This window comes from Phyllobates terribilis, unplaced genomic scaffold (assembly GCF_046119375.1).
Source record: "Phyllobates terribilis strain yellow unplaced genomic scaffold, ASM4611937v1 Scaffold_3__8_contigs__length_932513732, whole genome shotgun sequence".
Classification (NCBI taxonomy): domain Eukaryota; kingdom Metazoa; phylum Chordata; class Amphibia; order Anura; family Dendrobatidae; genus Phyllobates; species Phyllobates terribilis.
Window position 1 is genome coordinate 340302981 of NW_027362763.1, and position 23231 is coordinate 340326211.

The window sequence follows — 23231 nt, forward strand, 5'->3', positions numbered from 1 at the left end:
TTCGGCTACACAGTTATAGGGCATACAGTGAGTGCAATGCCTACCAAAAATTTCTAGCCACTCCAATGCCCCTTGGAAATGACATGGAGGTCAGAGGGCGCTAACTAAACCTTTTTTTCGATTTATAGCAACTGGGTCTCCCGTGCACTGTTGGCCTAAGCAGTGAATGGATGGCTTTCCAAAAATTATGAGGAACTGCAAAGTCCCTTACAAGAGCCATGTGTGGCACCCCAGGGGTCTGGTCACCACAGTAATAGAGATATTACGTCGGAGAGAAAGTGGGAGGTTTCCTGGTCAGGATTAGAGATGAGCGGTGTTCGACTAGAACTGTTCGCCAATCTCAAATTCGAGCTGTTTTGGGCGGTGTTCGAGTTGTTCGACGAACCCGAACGATTTGCAAAAAATTCGGCTGTTCGAGGTTATGTTCGATAACTGTTCGTGCACCAAAAGCGTGTCCTGCATGTCTGGTGCTATTTAGAGCACCAATCATGCAGGGATTGTCTGCCACTCACTGTAATGCCACAGCCATGGTGGTTGTGGCATTACAGTGATTGCCCAAATCGATGGGAACAGTGCCAACAGTGAAACATGAAAAGCCGGCAATTCAGCAGCGGCATACACCTGTACCCGACAATTTAGAACCGAAAGAATAGAGCTTCACACATAGATTAGATAGATATAAACATGTCAGCCACATATATACGAAGTACAGTGAAAGTGCTGCTTACTGTACTTGTCATTTAGCGTAAAGGATTTATCAAAAAAAATAATAGTGTTTTCATGCACCGTCTCTTTAAAAAAGTCGGCCGGCAATTCAGCAGCGGTACCCGACAATTTAGAATAGAAAGAATAGAGAATCACACATAGATTAGATAGATAGAAACATGTCAGTCACATATATATGAAGTACAGTGACAGTGCTGCTTACTGTACTTGTCATTTAGCGTAAAGGATTTATCAAAAAAAATAATAGTGTTTTCATGCACCGTCTCTTTAAAAAAGCCGGCCGGCAATTCAGCAGCGGTACCCGACAATTTAGAACAGACAGAATAGAGCTTCACACATAGATTAGATAGATAGAAACATGTCAGTCACATATATATGAAGTACAGTGATAGTGTTGGTTACTGTACTTGTCATTTAGTATTAAAACAAAGGATTTATTATTAAAAAAATTGGCGTGGGGTTCCCCTTAATTTTAGGCTCTAGCGGAGGTTAAGCAGACGGCTGGGGCAGATGTTTGAAGCCTGGGAAGGGGGTAATACCCACGGAGCTTCCCAGGCTACTAATATCAGCCCCCAGCTGAATACATAGCCTTTACTAGCTATTAAAATGGGGGACCCCCCAAAAAAAATGACGTGGGGTCCCCCCTAATTTAATAGCTAGCAAAGGCTAGGCAGACAGCTGGGGGCTGATATTAATAGCCCAGGAAGGGAGCCATGAATATTGGCCCCCTCCCAGGCTAGAAACACCAGCCGTCAGTCGCCCCAGAAATGGCGCATTCATAGGATGCGCCAATTCTGGCACTTAGCCTCGCTCTTCCACGCTGCCCTGGTGCGGTGGCAGGGAGTAATAGGGTTGGGGTTGATGTCAGCTTATAATGCCAGCTGACATCAAGCCCAGGTTAGTAATGGAGAGGCGTCTATAAGACACCCCCATTACTAACCCCATAGTCAAAGTTAAAAAAAACACAAACACCCAGAATAAAGTCCTTTAATTGAAATAAAGACACAATCTTTTATTGTTCTAAATTAAACCATACTTACCGTCACGCCCATTCCAGCTGAAGCCAACGATCTCCTGCAATAAAAGAAAAATAATAAAGCAACCTCATCCTTACCTTTCCATGGTTCCCACGACAGCTTCAGCTCTGCTACATCGAGATGACAGGCTGGACCGCAGCAGAACGCTGCCATCCAGCCTCTCATCCCACAGACACTGAGAAGCGCAGGCTTGCTTGCGCTGCTCAGCGTCTCTCTGTGACGACATCCAGATGAGCCGAGTTCATGTCCAATGAACTCGGCTCACCTCATGCACGTCACTGACAGCGTGGGAAAATTCTCACGCTGAAGCGGTGAGTGCAGGAGAATTCTCCCACGCTGTCAGTGACGTGCATAAGGTGTGCTCATGTCCAATGAACTCAGCTCACCTCCTGCACGTCACTGACAGCGTGGGAGAATTCTCCTGCACTCAGCGCTTCAGCGTGAGAATTCTCCCACGCTGAAGCGCTGAGTGCAGGAGAATTTTCCCACGCTGTCAGTGACGTGCATAAGGTGAGCTCATGTCCAATGAACTCAGCTCACCTCCTGCACGTCACTGACAGCGTGGGAGAATTCTCCTGCACTCAGCGCTTCAGTGTGAGAATTCTCCCACGCTGAAGCGCTGAGTGCAGGAGAATTTTCCCACGCTGTCAGTGACGTGCATGAGGTGAGCCGAGTTCATTGGACATTAACTCGGCTCATCTGGATGCCCTCACAGAGAGACACTGTGGAGCGCAAGCAAGCCTGCGCTTCTCAGTGTCTGCGGGATGACAGGCTGGATGGCAGCGTTCTGCTGCGGTCCAGCCTGTCATCTCGATGTAGCAGAGCTGAAGCTGTCATGGGAACCATGGAAAGGTAAGGATGATGTTGCTTTATTATTTTTCTTTTATTTCAGGAGATCGTTGGCTTCAGCTGGAATGGGCGTGATGGTAAGTATGGTTTAATTTAGAACAATAAAGAATTGTGTGTTTATTTCAATTAAAGGACTTTTTTCTGGGTGCTGTGTTTTTTTAACTTTGACTATGGGGTTAGTAATGGGGGTGTCTTATAGATGCCTCTCCATTACTAACCTGGGCTTGATGTCAGCTGGCATTATAAGCTGACATCAACCCCAACCCTATTACCCCCTGCCACCGCACCAGGGCAGCGTGGAAGAGCGAGGCTAAGTGCCAGAATTGGCGCATCCTATGAATGCGCCATTTCTGGGGCGGCTGACGGCTGGTGTTTCTAGCCTGGGAGGGGGCCAATATTCATGGCTCCCTTCCTGGGCTATTAATATCAGCCCCCAGCTGTCTGCCTAGCCTTTGCTAGCTATTAAATTAGGGGGGACCCCACGTCATTTTTTTTGGGGGTCCCCCATTTTAATAGCTAGTAAAGGCTATGTATTCAGCTGGGGGCTGATATTAGTAGCCTGGGAAGCTCCGTGGGTATTACCCCCTTCCCAGGCTTCAAACATCTGCCCCAGCCGTCTGCTTAACCTCCGCTAGAGCCTAAAATTAAGGGGAACCCCACGCCAATTTTTTTAATAATAAATCCTTTATTTTAATACTCAATGACAAGTACAGTAACCAACACTATCACTGTACTTCATATATATGTGACTGACATGTTTCTATCTATCTAATCTATGTGTGATGCTCTATCTTTCTGTTCTAAATTGTCGGGTACCGCTGCTGAATTGCCGGCCGGCTTTTTTAAAGAGACAGTGCATGAAAACACTATTATTTTTTTAAATAAATCCTTTACACTAAATGACAAGTACAGTAAGCAACACTATCACTGTACTTATTATATATGTGACTGACATGTTTCTATCTATCTAATCTATGTGTGAAGCTCTATTCTTTCTGTTCTAAATTGTCGGGTACAGATGCTGAATTGCCGGCCGGCTTTTTTAAAGAGACGGTGCATGAAAACACTAATATTTTTTTTAATAAATCCTTTACACTAAATGACAAGTGCAGTAACCAACACTGTCACTGTGCTTCTTATATGTGTGACTGACATGTTTCTATCTATCTAATCTATGTGTGATGCTCTATTCCTTCTTGTCTAAATTGTCGGGTACCGGTGTATGCCGCTGCTGAATTTGCCGGCCGGCTTTTTTAAAGAGAGTGTCTTCTGAGCAGTTTGTCAGCTTTTGGACACCTTTGCAGGTGTTTTCTATGTGTTTCTATGTGTTTTTGTTTGCCTGCCATTGGTTTTAACGGTGTTCGACGGTGTTCTAAGGTGTTCGACGAACAGTTCGACGAACAGTTCCTCGAACATCCCGGTGTTCGACGAACCGAACCGAACCCGAACACTATGGGGGTGGCTCAACACTAGTCAGGATCCCTTAAACATGCAACATCCTCCTGCCCCAGTCCTGGGAGGGGAGAATTCTGCCCTTATAAACTGGATCTGGGGCAGGGTTGAGTGAGTCAGAGAACAGTCAGAGTCAGAGTGAGAGCAAGGGAAAGTAACAGCAAGGATCTCTGTAGGAGCTAGGAGCTAAAGACCAGGGGCTGGAAGCTGAGCAGAGCTCGCCCTGGCAGAAGACAATAGGAACCGGACACAGGAGTCCGCAGCTGTGAGGACTTATACTGTATATCCAGCAGCAGAAACCAGCCGGCAGGGGATTTCAGGTCCTCTGGCCATAGAAGCCCGGAGGCTCAGTCACAAGCAAGGGACCAGCACCGCCGTCGTGGAGCGGAGGCTAACAGAAGGCCCCAAGTCACCAGCCATACGGGTGAGCACTACACGGTACACTCAGGGACGTGGGCTACTTCTACCCGCTTACAGCAAGGTAGCCAGGAAGAGTGCAGACAGACGGGGAGGCTTACAACTCCACCTGGCCAGGGGAACTCCTGCTTGCTCACAGACTGACCAGGCCTCTTATGCTAGCCAGTACTCCCGGGAGGGTCTACCTTATAATCATCAGTAAAGACCCTGAACTGCACTGCAAAGACTCTGAGTCGTTCCTGCAGCGCTCATGCACCATCACCCCCATCATCCACACTCACTGCCCTGAGGCTATACTCCTCCCGAGGGGAGTTATCCCATTCTATGCTGCGCACACAACACCAGCCTCAGTGGTCTGCCTCGCAGCGGTGGTACTCCCTGACCGCAATCCACGTTTGGTGCAGTCGGACAATTAACCTCAAAGCCTAAGAAATACTGCCACTGGTTTGACCAGCCTGAGCCACGGGACCGGGTCACCGCCACGGAGACTACAGACCCCAGAGACCCGGCACCGGGTATCCCACACACGTGTACACACGGCCCAGGGGGCACGTCACATGCAGTACAGCATATTACAAACATATAGTCCCATTATTGGGGAGTGGGTCTCCCATAGTATTTGATTATGCTTTCCCAGCAAAAGCTGCCAAAAATTAGGACGGAGCAACTTGCAATGCCCCTTACAAGAGCCATGCAGTACAGCATATTACAAACATAAGTCCCATTATTGGGGAGTGGGTCTCCCATAGTATTTGCTTATGCCTTGCAAGCAAAAGCTGCCAAAAATTAGGACGGAGCAAGTTGCAATGCCCCTTACAAGAGCCATGCAGTACAGCATATTACAAACATAAGTCCCATTATTGGGGAGTGGGTCTCCCATAGTATTTGCTTATGCTTTCCCAGCAAAAGCTGCCAAAAATTAGGACGGAGCAACTTGCAATGCCCCTTACAAGAGCCATGCAGTGCAGCATATTACAAACATAAGTCCCATTATTGGGGAGTGGGTGTCCCATGGTATTTGCTTATGCTTTCCCAGCAAAAGCTGCCAAAAATTAGGACTGAGCAACTTGCAATGCCCCTTACAAGAGCCATGCAGTACAGCATATTACAAACATAAGTCCCATTATTGGGGAGTGGGTGTCCCATGGTATTTGCTTATGCTTTCCCAGCAAAAGCTGCCAAAAATTAGGACGGAGAAACTTGCAATGCCCCTTACAAGAGCCATGCAGTACAGCATATTACAAACATAAGTCCCATTATTGGGGAGTGGGTGTCCCATGGTATTTGCTTATGCTTTCCCAGCAAAAGCTGCCAAAAATTAGAACGGAGGAACTTGCAATGCTGGCACCCTGGTGGTATAGTGGTGGTGGAGGCTGAGGATAAGGAGAAGAAGATTAAACAGCCGAAACTAGGAAGCGTATACCCATGTGTGGGTGTGAAGCGGTGCATGTGAATACACCTCCCGACATAACGCAGTGGATTTGACTTTATGTTACTCTGCTGTCATTTGGTGGTGATGAGAAATCTGGCCCAATCCAGCCCTTGTTTATTTTGATAAGGGTCAGCTTGTCAGCATTGTCAGTTGACAGGCGAGTGTGCTTATCAGTTATAATTCCCCCAGCGGCACTAAAAACACGCTCCGATAACACGCTAGCGGCAGGGCAGGCCAGGACCTCCAAGGCGTACAGAGCAAGTTCATTCCAATTGTCCAGCATGGATACCCAATAATTAAAAGGCACAGAGGAATCACGGAGGACGCTGGTACGATCGGCAAGGTACTCCCTCACCATCTTTTGAAACTTTCCACTCCTTGTGAGAGTACCCCGCGCCTCAGGGCCTGTAAGCTGGGCGGGTGTCAGAAAACTGTCCCAGAACATTGACAGTGTTCCCCTGCCTCTGCTGGATTGGAGTTGCATCTCTCTCGCCTGTACGCCTTGGTTGGGCAACGAACTGTGACCTCTGCCGCTAGCGTGTTCAGATGGGAATTTTTTTAAGAGTTCTGCAGCAAGGGCCTTCTGGTATTGCCCCATTTTTGTAGACGTCTCCACCTCAGGAAGAGAGTGAAAGTTCTCCTTGTAGCGGGGGTCTACAAGTGTCACCAACCAGTAATGACTGTCACCCAACATTTTGACAACGCGAGGGTCACGGTTAAGGCAGCGTAACAGAAAGTCAGCCATGCTCGCCAGACTGGTAACGGGCAAGATTTCCGTGTCCTCACCAAGATGACGACTGACCATGCTCTCCTCCTCCTCCTCTTCCTCCTCCCCCCTGTCCTCAGGCCACCCACGCTGAACCGACGGTATGACACTTGTACAGGTACTACCGTCTACAATGTATGATAGCAGCTCCTGTTCTTCCTCCTCCTCCTCCTCCTCCTCTCCCTCATTGTCCCCCAATGCACGTTGGGATGAGATGAGGCTGGGCTGTGTGTAATCGCCCGCTACGGCTTCTTGATCCATCTCATCATACTCTGGCTGCAATGCCTCCTCTTTAATTCTCTGCAGAGAGCGTTGCAAATGACAGACAAGTGGGATGCTGACACTAATGATGGCATCGTCGCCACTCACCATCTTGGTGGCCTCCTCAAAGTTTGTCAGGATGGTACATATGTCAGACATCCAGGTCCACTCCTGAGGACTTATGTGTGGAGTCTGACCTGAATATCGACGGCCTTGTTGCAGCTTGTACTCCACAACTGCTCTCTTCTGCTCACAAATCCTTTGCAACATGTGGAGGGTAGAGTTCCAACGTGTGGGGACATCACACACCAGTCGGTGTGCCGGAAGCTGCAAACGCTGCTGTAACACAGCAAGGGCGGCGGAAGCAGTAGCCGACTTGCGAAAATGAGCTGACAGGCGGCGTACTTTCACGAGTAGATCTGGCAACTCGGGGTACGATTTAAGAAACCGCTGAACCACGAGGTTAAGCACATGAGCCAGGCATGGTACGTGTGTGATCTCACCTTGCCTCAGAGCCGCCACCAGGTTACGGCCATTGTCACACACGACCATGCCGGGATGTAGGTTCAGCAGTCTCAGCCACAGATCTGCCTGCTCTTTCACAGCTGTCCACAACTCACAAGCAGTGTGAGGTTTATCACCTAAGCTTATGAGTTTCAGCACAGCCTGTTGCCGCTTGGCGGAGGCAGTACTGCAATGCTTCCAGCTTGTAACTGATGTGGTGATATCTGAGATGGAGGCTGAACATGAGGAGGAGGAGGAGGATGCGCAGGAGCTGTACACTGTGGGGGCAACTCTGACTGACATAGGGCCCGCAATCCTCGGTGTGGGGAGCATGTGTTCCGTCCCATGGTCCGACTGGGTCCCGGCTTCCACTATGTTTACCCAGTGTGCCGTCAGAGAGATGTACCATCCCTGGCCACAAGCACTTGTCCACGTGTCCGTTGTCAGGTGGACTCTCCCAGTAACTGCGTTGTTGACGGCACGGCAGATGCTTTGGGACACGTGCTTGTGTAGTGCGGGGATGGCACACCGGGCAAAATAGTGTCGGCTGGGGACCGAGTACCGAGGGACGGCCACCGCCATAAGGTTGCGGAAGGATTCCGTCTCCACCAGCCTAAAAGGCAGCATTTCTAACGCAAGCAGTCATGAAATGTGCGAATTTAGGACTGTTGCCTGTGGGGCGTTAGCTGCGAATTTCCGCTTTCGTTCAAAGGTCTGGGATTGGACAATTGAACGCTGCGGTGGAACGTGGACGTGGACGTTGATGCTGTTTCTTGAGAAACTGCCATAACAAGTGAAGACTGAGAGGAGGGGGCATCTTTACATGCAGTATGGACAGGGGATTACCTTGCACACACAAAAGGGGGTTCTATTGCACGCACAACAGTGGAAGAAGCAGTGGTGACACCCGCTGATACTGGTCGTGGACCCTGGGTTTCGTCCCACAAAGTCGGGTGCTTTGCTGCCATGTGCCTGATCATGCTGGTGGTGGTCAGGCTGGTAGTTTTGTCACCCCTGCTGATGCTGGCATGGCAGGTGGAACATATGGCCTTTTTGGAGTTATCAGCAAAGTCTTTAAAAAAATTCCAGACTCTGGAAGACCTACCGCTTGTACTGGCAACGTCCCTCGTGTTGGTGTTACGGGGAACGGTTGCCTGCCTTCTGTCTGCGGCCACCACACTGCTTCTTCCTGCCTGTTGGGGTACTCTGCCTCCCTCCCCCTGTGTGCTCCTGGCCTCACTCTGCATGTCCTCATTCCACGTTGGGTCAGTTACTAGATCATCCACCACCTCCTCCTCTTCCACTTGCGCACCACGATCCTCCTCCTCACGTCCTGGCAATTGTGTCTTGCCATCGTCCACCTCTTGTGACAGATTGCCAACGTCGACTTCCTGTGGCCGTGGCTGTTCAAATATTTGGGCATCGCAACATGGGATCTCCTCTTCCACCACTTCAAGCGTATCAGGCGAGGGGCCCAAATATGGAAATGGACCAGTGAACAGCTCTTCAGAGTGTCCAAGTGTGGGATCACTTGCTGTCTGACAACACTCGGCATGGTGGGAGGAAGGAGCATCAGGGTGAGGAGGAGTATGCGGTCGAGACTCACGGCTACTAAGAGTTGACCGTGTGGAAGACAGACCGGAGGTGGTGGTGCCCAGGTAACTGGAAGTATTGTCTGCTATCCAATTAATAACCTGTTCACACTGATCAGTTCTCAATACTGGTGTTGTTCTGTGCTTCCCTAGTAATTCGGTCAAGAAGTGGGAGCGAGACGATGTGGCTGTTGGTTGTGGCACATTTTCACCTTGGCCACGGCCCCGTCCTCTGCACGAACCATCACCAGAACGTCCACTTCCACGTCCCTTGCCACGCGCCTTGCCAATTGTAAATGAAGTAAAATAGCTTACACTTGCACTATCAATGGAAAAAGGGTAATAAAGAGTAGAATAGAACCGTGGAAGAGGAAAACCACAGTTATTGTTTACTGGGGTATACCACACTTTTTTAAATAGAGATATTTGCCGCTGAACAGTGAGCGACACACTCTAACTGCTTTTTTTTTAGATACCAAAGGCCCAAAACTGGATAGTACAGCGATTTGACCCGTGGAACTGCGAAACCACACTGGGATGTTGGGCCTACACAAAACTATTTTCAACAGATATATTTTTGTGTCACAACAGTCAGGAGACACTACTGTTTTTCTTTACGGAAAAAACTACCAAAACCTGAATAATAGGATTTTTTACCGTGGGATGGCAAAACCACAGTTATTGTTTACTGGGGTATACCACACTTTTTTAAATAGAGATATTTGCGGCTGAAGAGTGAGCGACACACTCAAACTGCTTTTTTTTTAGATACCAAAGGCCCAAAACTGGATAGTACAGCGATTTGACCCGTGGAACTGCGAAACCACACTGGGATGTTGGGCCTACACAAAACTATTTTCAACAGATATATTTTTGTGCCACAACTGTCAGGAGACACTACTGTTTTTCTTTACGGAAAAAACTACCAAAACCTGAATAATAGAGATTTTTTACCGTGGGATGGCAAAACCACAGTTATTGTTTACTGGGGTATACGACACTTTTTTAAATAGAGATATTTGCGGCTGAACAGTGAGCGACACACTCAAACTGTTTTTTTTAGATACAAATGGCCCAAAAGTGGATAATACAGAGGTTTGAACCGTGAAACTGCAAAGCCACACTTGTATTTCTCAGGCCTACACCAGACTATTTTCAATAGATATATTTGTGTCTGAACAATCAGGAGACACTATTTATTTTTTACGGCAAAAAATGCCAAAAGCAGTATAATAGAGATGTTTTACCGTGGAACAGCAAAACCACAGTTATAATTTACTGGTGTATACCAGACTTTTTTGAATATATATATATTTGCGGCTGAACAGTGAGCGACACACTCAAACTGTTTTTTTTAGATACAAATGGCCCAAAAGTGGATAATACAGAGGTTTGAACCGTGGAACTGCGAAACCACACTTGTATTTCTCGGGCCTACACCAGACTATTTTCAACAGATATATTTGTGTCTGAACAATCAGGAGACACTATTTATTTTTTATGGCAAAAAATGCCAAAAGCAGGATAATAGAGATTTTTTATTGTGGAACAGCAAAACCACAGTTATAATTTACTGGTGTATACCAGGCTTTTTAAAATATATATATATTTGTGGCTAAACAGTGAGCGACACACTCAAACTGTTTTTTTTAGATACAAATGGCCCAAAAGTGGATAATACAGAGGTTTCTACCGTGGAACTGCAAAACCACACTTGTATTTCTTGGGCCTACACCAGACTATTTATAACAGATATATTTGTGTCTAAAAAATCAGGGAGACACTATTATTTTTTTTTTTTACAGCAAAAAATGCAAAAAGCAGGATAATAGAGGTTTTTTACCGTGGAACAGCAAAAGCACACTTCTGTCTCTCTTGCCTACACCAGACTATTTTCAACAGATATATCTGTGTCTGAAAAATCAGGGAGACACTATTATTATTATTATACAGCAAAAAATGCCAAAAAACAGGATAATAGAGATGTTTTACCGTGGAACAGCAAAACCACAGTAATAATTTACTGGTGTATACCAGACTTTTTTAAATATATATATTTGCGGCTGAACAGTGAGCGACACACTCAAACTGCTTTTTTTTAGATACAAATGGCCCATAGAACTTCAAAACCACACTTCTATTTCTCTGGCCTACACCAGACTATTTTCAAAAGATATATTTGTGTCTGAAAAATCAGAGGCACACTTTTTTTTTTTTGGGCGGGGGGGGGACACCAAAAGGTTAATAAGATGGGTGTTTGTACATTTTGAAGGAGGAAAAGAAAAAGAGGATTTAGATAAAAAAAAGGATTTTTCCTGGCCCCCAGGACCTGGAGCTAAGTCCAGCAATTTCAGCAACAGGAGCAGCACACAGGACTGTAATGCAGCGTTTGCTGGTATAACCACTGCGTCTCCTATACAGCCTGACTGCCTGCCTGATATACCTGGGATGGATATTAGTCCTGAGAAGGACTGTTTGTTTGATCTGGCAGCCTTTACAGACCCTACACTAACTATTTTGCAGGATATATCTCTCCCTAAATCAGCAGCGCTGTCCCTACACTGTCTGATCCGGAGCGACTGTGTCCAAGATGGCGGCGCCCAGTTTTAAATACTCGAGGTGACGCTGTGCAGCCAGCCAATCACTGTAATGCCCACAAACAACATGGCTGCGGCATTACAGTGACTGGCTGGCAATCCCTGCATGTTCATTGGCTCTGTAAAGAGCGCCAAACATGCAGGGCGGAGACCCGAGCTCCCGCCCGAGTAACCCGGAAATGCTCGGTGCTCGCCGAACATCCCGAGTAGCATGATGCTCGGGCGAGTACCGAGCAGTGTCGAGCATGTTCGCTCAACACTACAAATGACACTTGGTCACTGACAAATACCATACTATTAGGCGACTGCCTGAAATCGTGCCCATCAGACGTGATCCCATATGACTTCCGTAATAATACAGAAATTTTGTGAAACGTGCCAAATATTCAACTGAATTTAAAGACAGCCAGCTGTGTTTTGTTGAACCAATTGACACTTGGTCGCTGACAAATACCATCCTATTAAGGTGACTGTGTGAAACCGTGCCCATCAGAAGTGATCCCATATGACTTCCGTAATAGTACAGAAATTTTGTGTAGCGTGCCAAATATTTCACTGAATTTATAGTCAGACAGCTGTGTTTTTTTGAACCAAATGACACTTGGTTACTGATAAATACCATACTATTAGTTGACTGCCTGAAACCGTGGCCATCAGACGTGATCTCATATGACTAAAAACAAAAGTTATGGACTGTGGAAGAGATGACCAGAATGAATACTCATCTGGAGCTGATGATGTAACCTAGCAGCACCTGTCCCTATTGTAAATTCATCTAGCAGCATTATCGATAGGGAATAGAATAGATTTTAAATTTTTTTGGGCAGCACCAGCAGCAGGCAGTATAAGGCAATAATACCTGGCTGGATCGGTGTAATATACTATTCATACTGCGATACCTCACCCATAAAAGAATTTCAGATAAGACAAGTAATATTCTAGAAGATAGAATCTATTTGAATTGTCCTTCACATTATCAAGGAGTGGGTCTCCTATACTGTTATTGCATATGCAGCAATTTCAAGGGCCAACAAAAATTAGGACTCAAAAAAAAAAAAAATAAAAACACAGTAGTAATCACATTGTTCAGCTCCTGCACCTCCTCCTCCTCCTGTTCGGCCTCCATCTCCAAAATGACCACATCAGTCACAAGCTGGAAGCACTGCAGCACTGCCTTGGCCAAGCAGCAAAAGGCTGTGCTGAAGATAATAGGCTTAATGCTTAGGTGACAAACCGCACACCGCTGCAGAGTTGTTGAAAGCTGTAACACAGCAGGCACATCTGTGTCTCTCACCACTAAACATACAGCTAGGCGTGGTCATGTGTGACAATGGCCGCAACTTGGTGGCAGAAAAATGATAGCCGGAGTAGATACGGTTTCCCTGTATGCCAGTCCTTTCATCCGACCTAAAGAATATGGCTGTGGTGAAATACCACTCTCTCCAAGAAGCAGCCCTGGCTAACAAAAGTCTGTGTGAAGGTTCCCGGACACTCTATGGCGGCTTTTTTACTGTGGATTGGATGTGCTTAAGCACATTATTTCTCAAACCGCATTGCATATGAGGCCATTGCAAAACTCTGTAGTCATGAAATTCAAGGCGCAAAGAAAGATGTTTGTGCGTCGAAGCACCACCGAGAAGTGTGAGCTGATGCTGGATGGTCATTACTTATGCAACAAGCTGCATTAGAGGACTTTCATGAGTGAAATGACAGCCGGAGTAGATACGGTTTCCCTCTATGCCAGTCCTTTCACCGAGCTAAAGAATATGGCTGTGGTGAAATACAACTCTCACCGAGTAGCAGAGTCAGACTGAAAAACATTGGGCCCACCAGAGGATTTGATTCTGAGGGCCCACCCCTCTCCCCCACTCAAGAGCACCATAGCAGCTGCAAAGTTTGCGCTATGATTGAACTGTCCTGATGGAGAAGCCAGGGCCCACTGGAGGATTCTCTGGTTGACCTGTCCAACCCTGCCGAGAAGCAGTCCTGGCTAAGAAAAGTCTCTGTGAGGGTTCCTGGACACTCTATGGCTGCTTTTTTTACTAAGGGGAAACCCACACAAACATGGGGAAACCCACACAAACATGGGAAGAACCGCCGTTCCCCTCACCGCTGCGGTCCTGGACCAGCATCTTCCTGCTCCCCTGCTGCTGTGACGTGCACTGCGCGCAGCCTCCCGGGCTTAGGGCGTGCGCATGCTCCCTCCCTCTTAAAGGGGCCGGAGGACTTCTCCTACATAAGGCACCTCCTCCAAAATGGAGGTGCCTGTGCAAGGTTGTTGTTCCATGTGCTAACACTTGCTCCAGCCCTCAGGTCCTGCTGCCTGTCCGTCCAGCCTGCCAGTCTGTCTTACAGTCCAGCCCACCAGTCTGTCTAACTGTTCTGCTTGCCTGCCTACCTGGAGCACCCGTCAGTTACCTGCCGTGCCCGCCAGCCTGCCTACTTGGAGCACCTGCCAGTTATCTGCTGTGCCCGACAGCCTGTCTACCTGGAGCACCTACCAGTTACCTGTCATTAATAGAAAACGAACCGAACACCATGGTACAATATCATAATCAATAGACGGGGTACTACTCAATCAAACATTAAGCCTAGAAAAATTGGAGTAGGACACCCTACAAATCAAATATAGGACAATGTAGATGTATTAAAAACCACTTTTATTTGATAGAAAAATTATTAAAAATATGTTTAGCAATGTTAAAAAAAAAGAAAAAAAAAAGGGGTCATACAGGGTAGGAATACACACAAAGCAGATACGACAATTTAATGGTGGGTCCCCCGGGAAGAAAATCATCCCTTCAATGAGTTAATAGTTCATAAAGCAGATAGAGTAGCATGTATATAAGATAAGATATAAGATAAGATATATACTTTATTTATCCCGGAGGTAATTGCGGTATCACAGCAGCAGAACACAGATCTCGAACATGACACATATGATAACATAACATTTGGAATGCTTTAGACATTGCTTTTCAGACATTTGTTAAACACCCCCATAGCTGTTGGAACAAACGATCTCCTGTATTTTTCCTTTTTACACCTTAGTTGTATTAGGCGATTGCTGAATGTGCTCTTCTGTTTTGCAAACAGTTCATAAAGCGGGTGTGTGTTGTTGCCCATTATAGCTCTGCACTTCTTCTTAATCCTATCCTCTACCACCTCTTCAAAAGTCCCAAGCTGTAGGCCCACCGTCGCGCTAGCCTTCTTTATAAGTTTGTTGAGCTTGTTGGCGTCAGCAACACGCACACTGTTACCCCAGCAAATTATTGCCGCAAAGGTGGCACTAGCCACAATGGATTGGTAGAACACCTCAAGCATTTTGCCACGCACATTAAAAGACCTGAACTTCCTTAGGAAGTACAATCTACTCATCCCCTTCTTGTAGACCTTCTCCATGTGGCACTTCCAGTCTAGCTTGCTATCCAGGTAAACCCCCAAATATTTGAAACTGTCCACCATCTCCACATCCTGACCGTCAATGGTAACAGGTAGGCATACCTTCTTGCACCTTCCATAGCTCATCACCAACTCCCTGGTTTTCTTAACATTTAGTTCTAGATGGTTAGCCTGGCACCATACTACAAAGTCCGCAACCACCCTTCTATATTCCTCTTCATCCTGGTCCTTCCCAATACCGCCAACTATCACAGAGTCATCCGAGTACTTCTGGAGGTGACAACGGTCTGATTTATACTGAAAGTCAGCTGTGTACAATGTAAAGAGGAATGGCGACAGCACTGTTCCCTGCGGGGCTCCGACACTGCTCAGTACACTATCTGATGTAGCCGTATGAAACACACAGCTATAGAACATGTATAAAGGTTCAAAGACCTAAGTGAGAGAAATATTATCAGGTATAGAGGGTCACCAGTACTCAGAAAAAAGGGAAAGGGGAAGGTCATGCCTGCCAGCTTGCCTACCCGGTGCACCTGCCAAGTACCTGTCGTGTCCGCCAGCTTGCCTACCCGGAGCACCTGCCAAGTAACTTGTCGTGCCCGCCAGCTTGCCTACCCGGACCACCCGTCTGCCTTCCTGCTGTGCTCATCCGCTGTACGGGTCAGTTCCTGTCATCTGACCCGTGGGAGTCACCTGCTCTCAGACAAGGTCGGTCCCAGAGTGGCACTTGGTACACCTGCCCGGTCCCTCCCTGGTTCACGGAGTCGACTAAGCCGCCGTGTGACCTGGGTCTGGCCGAGTAGGCACTTAATCACGCCCCTCTGGTCCCTCCTTGCACCGAAGCACAGAGGTTCTACCACCCAGACCCATAACAGTTTGCACAGGCCATGGAACCCGGTGGCCCCCAGGCTCCTTCGCTCTCTGACCTGTACCAGGAGGTCTCACGTCAGAGATCCCAACAGGAAACTATCCTGTCCTATCTGTGGACTGTCAACTCCCGCCTGGACACGCTGTCCACCCCATCGGTGTCCGTCTCTTGCCGAGCGGCACCGGCTCCGGTGGCACCTCAACCCAGTGGCGCTGTGGCACCCGGCTTTGGACACCGGCTCTCTGCGCCTCCACGTTTTGATGGTGACCCCGTCTTATGTCGGGGCTTCATAAATCAGTGCACGCTGCACTTTGAACTCCTGGCACACCAGTTCACCTCCGACCGGGCCAAGGTGGCGTTCATGTCTCACCTCACCGGGGAGGCATTGGCATGACTTAACACTCTTTGGGAAAGAGGGGATACCCTGGTGTCCGATATTCTGGCTTTCCTCGCTGCCTTCCAGAAGGTCTTCGATGAGCCCGCACGAAAATCTTCTACTGCCTCCTCACTTCTCCCTCTCCACCAAGGGAGACTCACCGTGAGCCAATATGCCATCCGTTTCCGAACCCTCACATCTGATCTTGCCTGGAACAACGAGGCCCTGGTGTTCACCTTTTGGGAGGGTCTTTCCGGACGTATCAAGCATGAGCTAGCCGGTCGTGACATCCCTTCCACCCTGGACGACCTGGTGTCATTAGCTACCCGGATTGACATCCGTTTTCTGGAACGTGCTAAGGAGACTACCCGGGAGAAAAAATTTCCACTTCTCGCTCAAGCATTCCAAAGGCCAGCCTCGCAACCAGCAATTCCCCGGGCATGTTCGCCTGAGCTTATGCAAATTGACCAAACCAAGATGGTCAAGTCTCGCTTGGAGACGCCCCGAGCCGAGGGGAGTTGCTTCTACTGTGGCAGTATAGAGCATCTGATCTGTTCCTGCCCAGTGAGGCCGGGAAACTCCAGTGTCTAGGACCACTCAGAGAGGTCGTCCTAGGCAAGAGTAAATCTTCTCCGTCCTTGACTCTGTTTCTTTTTCCAGTGGTGAGATCGGCTTTTTCGAGACTGCCCATCTGGATTTCGGAGCGGTATCAGATTCCTACCATACGTCTGGCTGAACCGTTGGCGGTTGCCTCCGTGGATGGGAGGCTTCTTCCGGAGACCATCTTGCTCGTCACAGAGCCTGTAACCCTTCAGGTGGGAATGCTGCACTCGGAGAAGATCTCCTTTCATGTGCTGTCCGGTCTCTCTCACTCTTTCTTGCTTTGTCTACCCTGGTTACAAAGACATGAGCCCGTCCTGAATTGGAGATCTGGTGAAGTGCTCCGTTGGGGTCAGGAATGCCATAAGTCCTGTCTGGTTCTGGTTCGTACTGCTCAACCCCAGTCTACTCCGGCTAATCTACCTGGTCTGCCGGCACCCTACTCGTCCTATGCGGATGTCTTTGACAAAAAGGAAGCAGAGACACTACTACCTTATAGGCCATATGATTGCCCCATTGACCTGGTACCTGGTGCTTCTCCTCCCCGCAGGCGAATCTACCCCTTGTCGCTGGCTGAGACCCGGGCCATGTCAGAGTACATAGAAGAGAAACTTGCTAGGGGATTTATCCAGAAATCCACCTCTCTGGCTGGAGCTGGATTCTTCTTCGTCATGAAGAAAGACGGCTCTCTACATCCCTGTATCGATTCCAGGGGCCTTAACCAGATCACCATCAAGAATAAGTACCCCCTGCCTCTCATCTCGGAGCTCTTTGACCGCCTTAAAGGCTCAAAGATCTTTACCAAGTTCGATCTTCGTGGCACGTACAATTTGGTCCGGATCCGCCAGGGAGACGAGTGGAAGACGGCATTCAACACCCGGGACGGTCACTACGAATACAGCGTGATGCCCTTTGGTCTCTGTAATGCTCCAGCCATTTTCCAGGAGCTGGTTAAAGACATCTTCCGAGATCTCCTGTATTCTTGCGTGGTGGTCTACCTGGACGATATCTTGGTTTTCTCTCCGGATCTGCCCTCACACCGGAGGGATGTTCGTCAGGTTCTGCTAAGGCTCCGGAAGAATCGCCTTTACGCTAAATTCGAGAAATGCCTCTTTGAGCAGACCTCCCTACCGTTCCTGGGCTATATTATCTCCGAGACTGGTCTGCAGATGGATCCCGAGAAGGTGTCTTCCGTCTTAAAGTGGCCCCGACCAGAGGGGTTGAAGGCGATTCAGCGATTCATGGGCTTCGCAAACTATTACCGCCTCTTCATTCCTCATTTCTCCTCCCGGACTGCTCCCATCTCCACGCTCACCCGTAAAGGAGCAAATCCCAGGGAATGGACTTACGAAGCGGAGAAAGCCTTCGTCTCCCTAAAACAAGCCTTCTCCTCCGCTCCTGTGCTACACTGTCCGGATTGCAACAAGCAGTTCTTCCTGGAGATTGATGCATCCTCCTCCGGTGCTGGAGCGGTGCTCACCCAGAAATCCTCGTCTGGGAGAATGGTAACCTGAGGCTTCTTCTCCAAGCTCTTCTCCTCATCCAAGTGCAACTACTCCATAGGAGACCGTGAGCTGCTGGCCATCAAATTAGCACTGAAGGAGTGGCGCTACTTGCTGGAGGGGACTCTGAACCCGGTGGTCATCTACACTGACCACAAAAACCTCGCTTATTTGCAGAATGCTCAAAGATTAAATCCGCGTCAGGCCAGGTGGTCTCTATTCTTTGCCCGATTCTCCTTCACTCTGCATTACCGCCCGGCGGACAAGAACATTAATGCTGACGCTCTATCCCGCTCATTCCTGTCTTCTGACCAAGAGGAGGAACCTCTACATATCATTGACCCCTTCAAAGTAATGACTGTTGCTCCATTTGACCTGTCTCATCTTCCACCCGGTAAGACCTTTGTAGCGGTTCCGGATCGAAAGAAGGTTCTACTCTGGGGCCATTCATCCAAACTAGCCGGTCATTCTGGCCAGAGGAAGACCTTTCAGCTCATTGCCCGACATTACTGGTGGCCTTCCCTGCGCAAGGATGTTGCGGACTTTGTCACGGCTTGTTCCTCTTGTGCCCGTAACAAGGTTCCCAGGCACCTTCCCTCCGGCCGTCTCCTCCCTCTTCCCGTGCCTTCCGCTCCGTGGCAACACATTGCTATGGACTTAATCACGTATCTCCCTGTTTCTGCCGGTTGTACTGTCATTTGGGTGGTCGCTGACCGCTTTTCTAAGATGGCCCACTTCATCCCTCTGCCTGGTCTTCCATCTGCCTCTGTGCTAGCTAAGGACTTCATCCAGGACATCTTTCGTCTTCACGGCCTACCCCTCCACATTGTGTCTGATCGCGGGGTTCAGTTCACTTCGCGCTTCTGGAGAGCTACGTGCAAGCTGCTGGATGTCTCCTTGGATTTCTCTTCTGTTTATCATCCTCAGTCCAATGGTCAAGTGGAACGTATCAACCAGATCCTTACCAGCTTTTTTCGGCAATTTGTCAACGCTCACCATAATGATTGGGTTGAGCTCCTGCCCTGGGCCGAGTTCTCCTATAACAACCATGAGAGTGAGTCTTCTTCTAAATCCCTGTTTTTTGTGGTCTACGGTCGACACCCCCGGATTCCGTTTCCCGTCTCCTCTTCAATGGACAATCCTGCCGCGGAGTCTCTTGTCAGCGAATTTTCGGCTATTTGGGAAGACACTAGATCCGCACTTCTTCAGCCTTCCGAGCGGATGAAGAAACATGCTGAGAAGAGACGTCTGGATCTGGGAGACAAGGTGTAGCTTTCCTCCAAATATGTCCGTCTCAAGATACCTTCTTATAAGTTGGGTCCGCGGTTTATCTGTCCGTTCGAGGTTCTGAACCATATCAATCCCGTGGCCTACAAGCTGAAACTCCAGGTCACCTTACGGATTCCCAACTGCTTTCATGTATCCCTCCTCAAAGCAGTTGTCCTTAATTCTTTCTCTGACGATCCAGGTACCACTCCAGCTCCATTCTCCGCTGAGGACGTCTTTGAGGTAGAAAACATTTTGGCCACCAAGAGGGTAAGAGGAAAGACTTTCTTTCAAGTGGATTGGAAGGGGTTTGGCCCTGAGGAGAGGTCTTGGGAACATAGGGAGAAAATTCATGCCCCTCATCTTCTTAAAAAATGAGGGCATGTCTAACAGTCTGTCTAACTGTTCTGCCCGCCTGCCTGCCTACCTGGAGCACCTGCCAGTTACCTGCCGTGCCCAACAGCCTGCCTACCTGGAGCACCTGCCAGCTACCTGCCATGCCCGCCAGCCTGTCTACCTGGAGCACCTACCAGTTAACTGTCGTGCCCGCCAGCTTGTTTACCCGGAGCACCTGCCAAGTACCTGTCGTGCCCGCCAGCTTGCCTACCCGGAGCACCTGCCAAGTAACCTGTCGTGCCTGCCAGCTTGCCTACCTGGACCACTCATCTGCCTTCCTGCCGTGCTCATCCGCTGTACCGGTCAGTTCCTGTCATCTGACCCATGGGAGTCACCTGCTCTCACACAATGTCGGTCCCAGATTGGCACCTGGTTCACCTGCCTGGTCCCTCCCTGGTTCACGGAGTCGACTAAGCCGCCATGTGACCTGGGTCAGGTGGAGTAGGCACTTAGTCATGCCCCTCTGGTCCCTCCTTGCACCGAAGCACAGAGGTTCCACCACCCGGGCCCTTAACACTACCACTCAGTATCTTCAGCTCCTTTGTGAGATACTAATGTATTTGGGCAGCCACTCAGTCTACCAAATAAAATTCCTGAGAACGAAATTGTGGATGGCTTCGCTACTGGTACTGGGGGCACGGCTAATACCATGGCGTCATGCAATAGTTCACTGGAAATATTCTAGGCTGATAGGAGCCAAGCTGATTCCCACAGAAAAGTACCAGAAGCACGCTAAGGAGATGGTGGCCTTTATCATCATCATGACTTGAAAGGTTTGCATTATGAACTCTCCTCAAGGAGAAGCCAGGGCCCACCGGAGGAGTCTCCGGTTCTCTGGTGGGCCCGTCTAACCCTGCCGAGAAGCAGCCCTGGCTAAGAAAAGTCTGTGGGAAGGACACTCTATGGCTGCTCTTTTACTGTGGACTGCCTCCAGCAATCTATAAGATCCCTTCACTGGCTCCCCATTGCCCAGAGACTCCAGTTCAAAACCCTAACTATGACATGCAAAGCCATCCACAACCTTTCTTCTCCATAGATCTGTGACCTAGTCTCACGGTACATACCTGCACACAACCTCCAATCCTCACAAGATCTTCTTTTCTACTCCTGTCTTATATCCTCTTCCCACAATCACACACAAGATTTCTCCCGTGCATCCCACCTACTCTTGAACTCTGTACCCCTACATATTAGACTCTCGCCTACTGTTGAAACCTTTAAAAGGAAGCTGAAGACCCACCTCTTCCGACGAGCCTACAACCTGCAGTAACCCTCACTCCACCATACTGCTGCATGACCAGCTGTACCCTCACCTACTGTATCCTCATCCACCTCCTATAGACAGCTTGTGCCCCCTCACGGGCAGCGTCCTCTCCTCTTGTACCAGTCGGTGACCTATTTTCACATGAAAAGTGCAATGGAATAAATGGCACTATAATAATAAATACTAATAACACTGGTCAACACAAAAAAATCATCAGAAAAGGTAATATGTCTGTTTTATGGAAATTGATGTGCTGATTCCAAAAATATGCTTAGTTTTGCTCACATAAAGTTTCTGATATGGAAGCATTTTTGTTATTACGTTATTTCTACATTTTCAATGCATGTGGTTTTTCTATGTTATTCCCATTTCTTTGCTTGTCATACTTAATTGTGAATAAAGTTTTTAGTGAGTTTTATGGGAAGGAGTATTGACAGTGCAGTCAGCCAATGACTGCTTCTCGGAAAGTCACATGTTATGTGGAGGAGCCAGCGCCGGACTGGGGTGTCTTAGGCCAACCAGGGAAATTGACTCCAGGGGCCCACCCACCACCCACCCTTCAGCTATTTGCAAATACCTGTTAGCAGTTATACCCATTATATTGGCGGCTCCTGCACATCACTGTGCGCTCACCAGAACTGCGATGTACAATTACTGTAGTTTGCATTAAAGGATTTTTATTGGTGAAAACAAGTTATCAGCAATGCACAGGTTGGGAAGGTGATCACTAATTTATTGGTGGAATCCGCACTGTCAGAAGGTTGTGGCACTTTGAGTATTTGGTGAGATTTTTACCTCAGTATTTGTAAGACAAAACCAGGAGTGGAGCAATCAGAGGTAATGTTTTATGCATTTCTCATCCACTCCTGGTTTTGTCTTATAAATACAGAGGTGAAAATCTCACCAATTGCCAACTTGCTTTCTCTGGTGAACCTCTGTAACTGCATCTCTGCTGCTGTGTAATAGTCACAGGACAGGGAGGGGTTAAACATCCAAGTTTTTAATATCTATTGTACATAAAGAAGTTTCCCCTTATTGATATCAGATAAAACAAATGACCAACCACAATCCACTCTACCAAGACCAATATTACCATATAGAAGGCAGAAATACCACCACACCGTGACCAGATCACATATTACCACCACATAGTGCCCAAATAATGCCACATACAAAGCACAAATAACGCCACACCATGACCAAAGCACATAATACCACCACATAGTGATCAAATGCTATCAGATACAATGTATAAATACTGACACACCATGAGACCACATATTACCACCACATAGTGACCGAATAATACCATATATAAGGGACAAATATCTTCATGTCATGACCAAAGCACATAATGCCACCACATAGTGACAAATAATGCTAAAATAATAAAAATGTAAAAAAGCTCTGTATATTGGGTCAGTGTACAGTTTATACAGTGATCACCAGTGACATTATACACAGGAGCTCTGTATATAGTGTACAGGTTATACAGTCATCACCAGTGACATTATACACAGAAGCTCTGTATATAGTGTTAGTGTACAGGTAATGCAATGATCACCATTGATATTATACACAGGAGCTCTGTATATAGTGTCAGTGTGCGTGTATAGGTAATACACATACTCACAAGTTCTTTATCTGTCGCAGACCGATATCACATCTTCTATGCAGGACTTATCTCTGCAGAAAATAACATAGTTAGCTATAACTGATCACTTCCAGAGCACAATCCACACTTTTCCCAAGACTTCTACACTACATGAAATGACAAAAAAGCAACATAGTACCGTACTACACAGTAACAGTGCTTCAGTGTCATTATGTGCCTGCTTGTCTGATGGCAAAGATGTAGCAGAGCTGAAGACAGAAGACCCATGGATTACGTCGGAGCGAGGATTTTTTTTAAATTAAATATGGA